At 41.0% G+C, this 9,267-nt stretch overlaps 1 long non-coding RNA gene across 2 annotated transcripts in view; it reads right to left on the reverse strand.

The window, feature by feature from the left end:
- LOC141425621 (uncharacterized) overlaps positions 1-9,267 on the reverse strand; it is a 55,641-nt gene that overhangs the window by 14,498 nt on the left and 31,876 nt on the right. The gene's annotated exons all lie outside the window — the stretch shown is intronic.

Genomic DNA, 9,267 nt, shown 5'->3' on the forward strand with positions numbered 1-9,267 from the left:
CCTCTGTTGTAATTGATAACAATTTGTCACTCCTTGAAATTTTCTCCTACTCCATCTTTTCATACTTTCCTCTTCAAATTTCTAGTTATTTTTAGTCTCCTACACAGGCATCCTCAGCATACTTCTCAATTTTTGGTGTTCCCTGGTGCTCCTTTCTCTTCTCATTCTATTCACTGGTCCCCACACACCTACTACTCATTGTAGTGGCTCTCTATCTTATCTCTCCTGCTTTCCAGCCCCACCTCAATCATCCTCTGATCTCTCAGTGTGGATTCACACTAGAACAAACTAGAGCCATCTATCCTTTCTCCAAGATCACTCTTGAGGTCCTGCCTTGGAAAATGGTACATCATTTCCTCAGGTATGCAGGCCAGGGTCTTGGAACTAACCCGGACTGTTTCTCTCCTTCATACCCCTTTATATCAGGTCCTGCCAATAAGACTTTTTGAAGTCACTCAAACATCCCCTCTTCCTTCTAACTTCATGGCACCTGCTTAGGTTTCTTTAGTTAAGCACCTGTGAAGACATATGGATACCAAAGTAAGTATGCATCAATTCTCTTTCCTGGGTATATTATATTCATATATAGATGAGTTGTTTCAGTATTTTTCATTTTCTAACATTTTCTTTCTCTCTCCCACCTCTTGTAGCTCAGATATACTCACTCATACAGTTTTGTTCTCTCTGTCACTATATATATATATATATATATATATATATATAACCACATATATATAATCATATATGTTTCTATATATACATTTAACTTAAAGGTCTAGCTTCCATATATGAGAGAAAATATGTGACCTTTGATTTTTTTGAGCTTGGCTGGCTTTGCTTAACATGAAGCTTTCCAGTTCCATCCATTTACTTGAAAACAACATAATTTCATTCTTCTTTATGGCTGAATAAAACTCCATTGTGTATATATAACACATTTTATTAATCCACTCATCACTTGTGGGGGATTTAGGCTGTTTCCAAAGCTTGGTAATTGTGAATAGTGCTGCAATAAGCATGCATGTGCGAGTGGCTCTATCATATCTTAGAGCACATTCTTTTGGATGTATGTCCAGGAGTGGTATTGCTGGATCATATGGTAGTTATACTTTTTTTTCCATATTGCTTTCCATAGTGGCTGCACTAATTTACACTCATACCAACAGCATAGAAGTGTTCCTTTTCCTTCACATCCTCGCCAGCATTTGTTGTTGTGTGTGTTATTAACGATAGCTATTCTGACTCGGGTGAGGCGGAATCTTAATGTAGTTTTGATTTGTATTTCCTTTATGGCTCAGATATTGAGCATTTCTTCATTTATTTATTGGCCATTCATACTTCTTCTTTTGAGAATTGTCTGTTCAGTTCATATGCCCATTTGTTCAGTGTGGGTTGCTGATTGTTTAAGAGGTTAGTTTTTTTGAGCTTCTTGTATATTCTGGTTATTAATTCCTTGCGAAGATTTTCCCCATTCTGAAGGCTATCTCTTCAGTGTAGTGACTGTTTCCTTTGCTGTGCAGAAGCTTTTTAGTTTCATGCACTCCCATTTCTCTTAATTGCTGAGCTACATTCATAAAGTTGTTACCTGTGCCTATTTGGCTCAATGTGTTCCCCATTTTTTTCCTGAATTAATTTCACTGTTTCAAACCTTACATTAAGATCCTTAATTCATTTTGAACTGATGCTAGTACAAGGTGAGAGACTGGGATCTAGTTTTAGTCTTCTTCAAGTGGAAATCCAATTTTCCCACCACCATTTGTTGAAGATGCTATCTTTTCTCCAATACATATTTTGGGCATCTTTGTTGAAAATCAGATAGCTGTAGTTGGATGGATTTGTGTCAGGGTCTTCTATTCTGTTCCATTGTTCTTCATGTCTGTTTTTGTGCCAGAACCATGCTATTTTTCTTACTATGACTCTGTAGTATATTTGAAGTTAGGTATTATAATACCCGCAGCATTGCTCTTTTGACTCAGGATTGCTTTGGCTTTTCCAGGTCTTTTGTACTTGCATATGAACTTTAAGATTGATTTTCTATCTCAGTGAAGAAGGCCATTGGAATTTTGATAGGGATGGCATTGAACATATAGATTGTTTTTGGTAGAAAAGTCATTTTTCACAATATTGTTTCTGCTGATCCAAGAGCATGGGCTGTCCTTCCATATTCTGATGTCTTCATTGATTTCTTTCTTTAGTGACTTGTAGTTTTCATTGTATAGGTTGGTCATATCTTTTGTTAAATTTATTCCTAGGTATGTTAATCTTTTTGGAACTATTTTGAATGTTATTGTTTTCCTGATTTGAGAAGAATGTATTTGAAATGCTGTCATACAAGGCTCTCAATGTGGTAGCTATAGGCATGAAGAACCAAGGGAACACTATTCTACCCAGTGTATCATCCTGGCCTCTCATTTTGCTTATGTGGAAAATTTTCCTTCCTCTCTCTTTATAGATTAAGTTGACTGAGCCTGCCCAAACCTAGGAGCTGGGAGCCAAAGCCCAACTTACAAAGCCCTTCCCTACAGAATGGCTAGGTGCTTTAATCATTTCCCTGGGGATCCATGTCCCTGGGAGTCTCAGTTATAACAGCTCCACTTTGTGCTAGACCCATTCTTTCTAGCAGAATTTCACTTCTTTTAGGCACCTACACCTAAAAGTTTGCTATAGCTAACAGCATCATTGATGCCATGAGGCTGGTTTCCCAAAGGGTTTGGCTCCTTAGGCGCGGCTTTTCAGAAGTGCTGGCATAAGTAGCCTGGTACTTTCCCAGAAAACAGGCAAATCCCTTCCTTAATGCCCTGTCCTGCTTCTCTGCATTCCATATGCCTAGGCACTGGACTTGTATTGAGCCATCAGTTGAAGAATCACAAGGAGAGGGAGGTGTCTTCCATATCTTAAGTAGGGGGGAATCTAGAATCTGGATTGACATCATCCAACCAATCCCAGATAGAGTCTTGACTTCCAAATGCCTTCATACAAACATCATTCTGAATTTCATGGCCTCAGAGAATTTTAAGTCTCTAAGACTTCTTTATTTATCAATGATAAAGGGAATTAGAGATTTCTTTACTAGTATGAATTAATGGTATTGTAATCAAGGTCATTACAAAGTGAGCTTCAAGGGTCATTCTAAAATCTGTGAACCCATACATTTTAAAAGAGTATACACACAAAAAATTTTAGGACAAACAAAATATCCTGAGAAATCTATTTAATAGAATCTGACTTTTACTGAACACCCAGGTAGTTTTCAGACCATTGCCTTTTTTCTCCCCTGAACTCAAGTTCTCTTAATGATTGCATTTAGGAGAAGGTATGACCACATGCCATGTACATAAGGCACAATGAAGGTGGTTGTGAGATTTGAGCAGGGAGGGTAGCAAGGCATGGTTAGGATATAGGGATACGGGTAATCCTATCAAGTGGAGAAATGATTTAATGCCTTACCATTTAGTCTTGGGTAGAGAGCAGGTGGGTCTCTGGAATCTTTCTAGATATATGCTCTGTTTTTTCTCTCTGAACGAGAAACAAATTATTTCCCTAAAGGGTCCAGAAGTGTCACCCATGAGATGTCATGAAAAAAACCCTATGTCTAGACCATAATAGCCTTCCCCCTTCACAAACTAAACAAAACCAAACCCAAGCACTAGGCTTGGAGGAAAGTTCATGGCTAGATGCCTGAACCCACTATTGTCCTTAGACCCAAATGCTGCAGTCCCTGTGCTGAACCACAAGTCTGAGGAGTTCCTTGTTCTTAGTGTCTTTCTTAAAGATTGTTACCCTCTGGGGTCTGACTGTCTGGATCTGGCAGTGCAATCAGGGCAAATAACTCCAAGTTCAGAGAAGAACCTATGTGAGATTTTGTCTCTGGTTTTGTTTTTCTAGTTTGGAGCACTCTAATTCTCTAGCTTGTCCATGGTTGACCATGGGTTCTGGAACTAGTTTTGTATGGTTGTCACAAACCTCTCTGGCCAGCTCCAGCTTCAGAAGGTTGACCTTCTGGCTGGATTATTTTTTCTGTCAGGTGTGAAGTTCCTTTTGTGGGACTGTGTAAGATTGGGCTACCAGAATGGTAACTGGTAATGGTGTACAACTGGTATGAACTGGTAACAATCTGATACTCAGATTGCTTATATGGAGCCCCTTAGCCCACATACATCCTAAGGGTGGCTTTGCCTAAACTCATCAAGATCCATACATCAGAGAGCTTTGGGGGCTTGAATCTCTTTCCTAGGCTGTATTAATTTGTGTGGAAGGAGGGGAAAAGGAGGAATTTGTAGAGAGAGTGAAAGGGAGCCAATCTTCCTCTCTGCTTTTCTTTTTCACTATACCCATGATTGAAGCTTGGTTCTTTTGAGGCTCTGGCAATAGGATTTGCCTCAGATGTGTGGTGTGTGAGGCATCATCAGGCACTTCCCCAAGAAGGAACAATCACATGGTTGAGGTGGCTGTTCCCACTGGGCAGAATTCAACCAAAGTATCTCTCAGGCCAACTCTGTTTTTTAGTTTTTGTTTTTCCCCAATAGGTGGATTTTCTAAAGCTCAGACTTTTATTCCACCCTATAAAGTTTAAGTGTGCTTCAGAACAACTGCTGGGCCACTTGCCCAAGATCTTTAGACACCTCTGGGCAATGCCCAAGGTTCTCCCTACACCATTCACCTTGGGATAAACTTCAACTTCATTGAACTCAGCATAATATTTAATTAACATTTGAAACTTATTCATTGTCTACAGTCTGTTTCCTCCATTAGAAGGAAGGCTCTGAGGACAGAGACTATGTCTGTCTCACCTCCAGTCGACTAGAACAGGGTCCCACACAAGGCAGATGCTCAGCTGAATGAATCCATCCCAGGACTTTCATTTGGTGGAGTGTTTGCTTATGCACATTGTACATTCTGTTCTTTTAAAGTTCTTATATCTTGCTTATGTTTGAGGAAATCTTTCGTATAATGCTAATGTTTTCATCTTGAAAGGGTCCCCTGGCCTGGCCTTGGCTGTTAGTTTAGCCCAGTTCTGCTAGTATCTACTGAGTGTGGTGATCTGGAATGAGGGCTTTGGAGTTAGACAGACTTGGGTTTGAATTCTGGCTCAGCTATTTTTCAGAGGGTGTGACCTTGAGCAAGTTATTAACCACCTCGACCTCAGTTTATAGTATCTCCCTCTTGAGCTGTGATAGAGACCAAATGGTCTACAAGTCTAAAATACTTACTGGCTTGCTCTTTACAAAAAAATTTTCCAGCCACGCACTAGAGGCTGACACCTGTAATCCCAGCTACTTGGGAGGCTGAGGTGGGTAGGATGCAGGTTTAAGGGCAGCCTCAGCAAACAGTTTGTGAGACCCCATCTATAAAATAAACAGGCAAAATGGGCTGGAGGTGTGGCTCAAGAAGTGCAGTGCCTGCTTTGCAAGCTTAAAGTTCTGAGTTTAAAATCCAGTCCTCTCCCACCGACCCCAGAAAATGAGTTCCAGGCCGGTTTGGGCTATATAGTGATACCTTGTCTCACAAAACCAAGGGATAAAGATGTGTTCAGTGGCAGTGTTTGCCTAGCATGTGCAAGGCCCTGTGTTTGAACCCCAGCACCACACACACAAAAATCTCCCTCTCTGGTTATTACCCTTGCACCGTTGCACAAGGGAGAAGACAGTGTATTGCTTGACATACTGAAAATGCTATTGATAGTCTATTGCTGTCTCCTCAGGGTCTACAGCGTGCCTGCTCCTGTGCTAATTGTAAAGATGAGCAAGTTGCCCTTCAAAACTCCTGGTCCAGATAAGAAGTGGCCTAAGGACATCCCTGGATGTGAGGATGAGGCAAGGCTGGCTCTCAACTGCAGGCACAAGGGAAAGATAACATTGTGGGGGCAGGCGGTGAGGCCAACCTTCCAACCAGAAAGTCAGCAGCCCAAAAGGGTTTGGCAGGGGGTGAGAGAGGGAAGAGCAAGAGTTCAGAGTCTGGGAAGCAGAAGCTGGTTGTAGAGGCTGGCGCAGCCTCAAGCCACAGCTTTCTTTAATAAAGCCATGAGATCTCAGGTATAGTAGGAAAGTGTGGAGCGCTGGTGAGACAGTTTTCAAGGAGTTTCCAATTTGTAAGGGAGAGTAACGTGTAATCCATTAATAATGTAAATAGGAACGAGCCTGTGCCTAGTGTGGAGGAAGCACAGAGCAAGGAGTGATTAGTGCTGAGGAAGGGGGTGGGGTGTGGTGGCCATGGCAGGAACCAAGGGGAGGAAAAGCCTAGGAGGATTTGGGATTGTAAGAAGGAATTTCCTGAGGATGGAGAGTAGGGTGAGTGGAGGGTTGGGACATAAATTGGAGAAATGAAACAGAATGGTATGTTTGGGTGTATGTAGCATTTTGTAACAATTGGGGTTTCATCTGGACTGTTAAGGGTGCATGGGTTGGGCTCAAGGGGCATTTTTGGGATCCTCCTGTAGTGGTCAGGTGTTTGAATAGCACAGGCCCATATTTCTTTGTACAGAATGAGTCTCACTCAGTGGTATGAAGCAATCAGCCAAGCTCTCTGTTGCCCCCATTCTCTTTAGTGGGTGGCTTCTGAAGGAATGCTCAGTTTAGAGACTCACAGAACTCCATCAGTTGTTGGGCACTGAGAAAAACTACATAATCTTTCTAAACCTCAGCTTCCTCACCTATAAAACATGGGTAAAAATGGTACCCATCTGACAGGGTCATTGCATTAAGTAAATAAGATAACACATATGTGAAAGTTGTCAGAATCAAAATGGAGTCACTTATGTCAGCCCTAAAACAATAAAGAAAGCCAGGAGCCTATGAAGGGAGGCCCTTCATACATGTTTCCCTGACAACAGATCTTTCACAAAGTATTCTGCCAGAACCACAGCCTTGAACAAGGTCACTGCAACCCTTACAAAGAACTGTGAGGACGCCTTCTAGCAACTGTGTGTTCTACCTTCGGCTGATGCCACCCTTGGGATTAATTCTTGTAGCTAGGGATTATTGTTTCAAAACAATTCATGTAACCCTCTTCATAATTTTACTTTAAAGGTATCCCCTTAGTAGCAAAGTGCATGCTAGTCAGGGATTGTGGTACACGCCTTAGTGCAGAAAATGCTGGATACACACAGTTGTATTTCTGTCAGCACCTAATGTTCATTTGTTCATTCATTCGTTCACACATGCATTGCTTCACCATCTCAACAGTGCCTATGATGTGTCAGGCACTAGGGACACAGGACAAACAAGGCCCAGGCTCTGCCATAAGAAGCCTGTGCTAAGTGTGTGGGAGGACAAACAGGTGATTACTGTGTTCTGTGAAAAGGGCATGCAGAGGCAGGCACAGCTCTGATGGGAGAACAGCTCTGATGGGAGCACAGCTCTGATGGGAGCACAGCTCTGACAGGAGCACAGATGGAGGCCACATTGGCTGCCATGTTGATGATGACTAGTGCATGAGCTAAGAGTAAGGAGAATCCCTCAGACTCCAGAATCCCAGTCAGGATCAACTGTGAGAGTCAAGTCAAGGCCATCAGCTCTTATCCTGAAGGCCATAAGGAGCCACTGAAAAATTTTGATCAGTGCAGATTTTTGGTTCTGGCTACATTTGGGAAGGTCCTTCTTACACCAGTGTGAGCAGTAGGAAGTTTCAGAGAGATAATAAGGTACCATAAAGCAACTCAGGTTCCCAATGAGATCTGAGAGCTACAATCTATTGTAGCAGGGTAGTGAGAGAACTGGACTGATGGAAGTTTATGGTCAGAGTTTGGGAAGTGAAGAGTCTTCTAAGGAATATGTAATGTACCTCAAAAAATGCAGAAAGTCTCAAGATGGAGCAGTCAATTTTTTAAACTTAATTTTAAATATTATTTAAAATGAAACTTTAGCTTAGGCTACCTAGAATATTGTTTTTCTGATTTGGCTTCTTCCAAATTGAAAGTTTGTATCTTGTTGTACATTTCTGAGAAATATTTCATCTAGGCTTCTGGTTCTCTTGTATTAATGCATATCACATTACCATAGCTCAAATCTGTGAATTGTGGAAACAATGGAGTGAATGTGTAGGGTTGACCATCTCACATAAGTGCTCTGTTTCTCTGTTTTGTTTTTTATATCTGAATAGTGTCCAATGGAGATGAAAGTATTTGTTAAAGTTACACATAGTTTTCCTAATCAAATTCTAGAAATGCCAACTACATCTTGTATTGTCAATTGCATCATGTTTTCAGAAATGAGTGTTGTTCTTTTCTTTTTCTCTTATGGAAGTCAGATGTTCTTTGAGTAACACCTCTATCTTCCCAGAGTAAGGAAAAACTTAAGAAAGCTTTCTGGAAACTATTTCATTGTGTCTAGTTTCATTGTTTCTTTCCCTGACTTTTGCCCCTCAGTAACCAAGTTCTCTGCTATGAATGGGCCTAATGTCCTGATCTCATCTGCTATGGGAACTCTGGTTTTCTCACCTTGGTCTATCCTCCGGCAGACCTGGTTTTGAATCAGTAGTTAGGTGATGTCTCTCCATCATACTATGATATGCTTTCCATATCCTGAGCAGGACATTAACTTTTTTGTCTATTTAATCTGTATCATTTATACATCTCATTTCTGCTATGTAAAAGAACTTGGGTGGAATATGTCCTAATGAGATTTTTGCTAAGTCCAAAGCAGCCTGCTCTCCTGGGTTATAAACAAAAGTTATTCAGTCTGGGATATTTCCAAGTTCTACACACTCCTTGCTCCTCACCTCTTTTGAGGCCATGCTCAGAGACCACCCTGTGAGTTTTCTACAGTGGTTGTTAATGGGGCAAACTTCCAAAAATCACAGACTGAAGAGTAAATTTGAGTATAAGGAAAATGTGCTATGGTAATCACTCCACCAGGGTCCTTAAAGAAGACCAAATAAATAAATCAAAGACATTAAAACCTGAGTATGAAACAGTATATTCAATGTATATCTTATTAACATAGGTTACTTTGAAACCTGTGTTATGGAACACCTATAGGGTATCTATAATTTAAAGAAAAATGATTCCTTACTTGAAATTGGTGGGAGGCATGACAGATGGGACTTTGGGAAAAAGAAGTGGAAATAAAGCAGAAGAATGTTGGTGGAATGCAAGTTTTGATATGCAGGATGATACAGTCTCTCTTGGAGGGCATGGGTAAAAATGAGGACTTTAGCAAGCGTATTCTGTGCCAGGGGCTGTGGCAGACACTTTGTAGACATCATCATTTAAAATCATTTTGATTCTGTTTTGCAGACAGAGACTCAGAGATTATGAAATTCCTTGATGCC

Source organism: Castor canadensis, chromosome 1, assembly GCF_047511655.1.
Source record: "Castor canadensis chromosome 1, mCasCan1.hap1v2, whole genome shotgun sequence".
In the NCBI taxonomy this organism is placed as follows: Eukaryota; Metazoa; Chordata; class Mammalia; order Rodentia; family Castoridae; genus Castor; species Castor canadensis.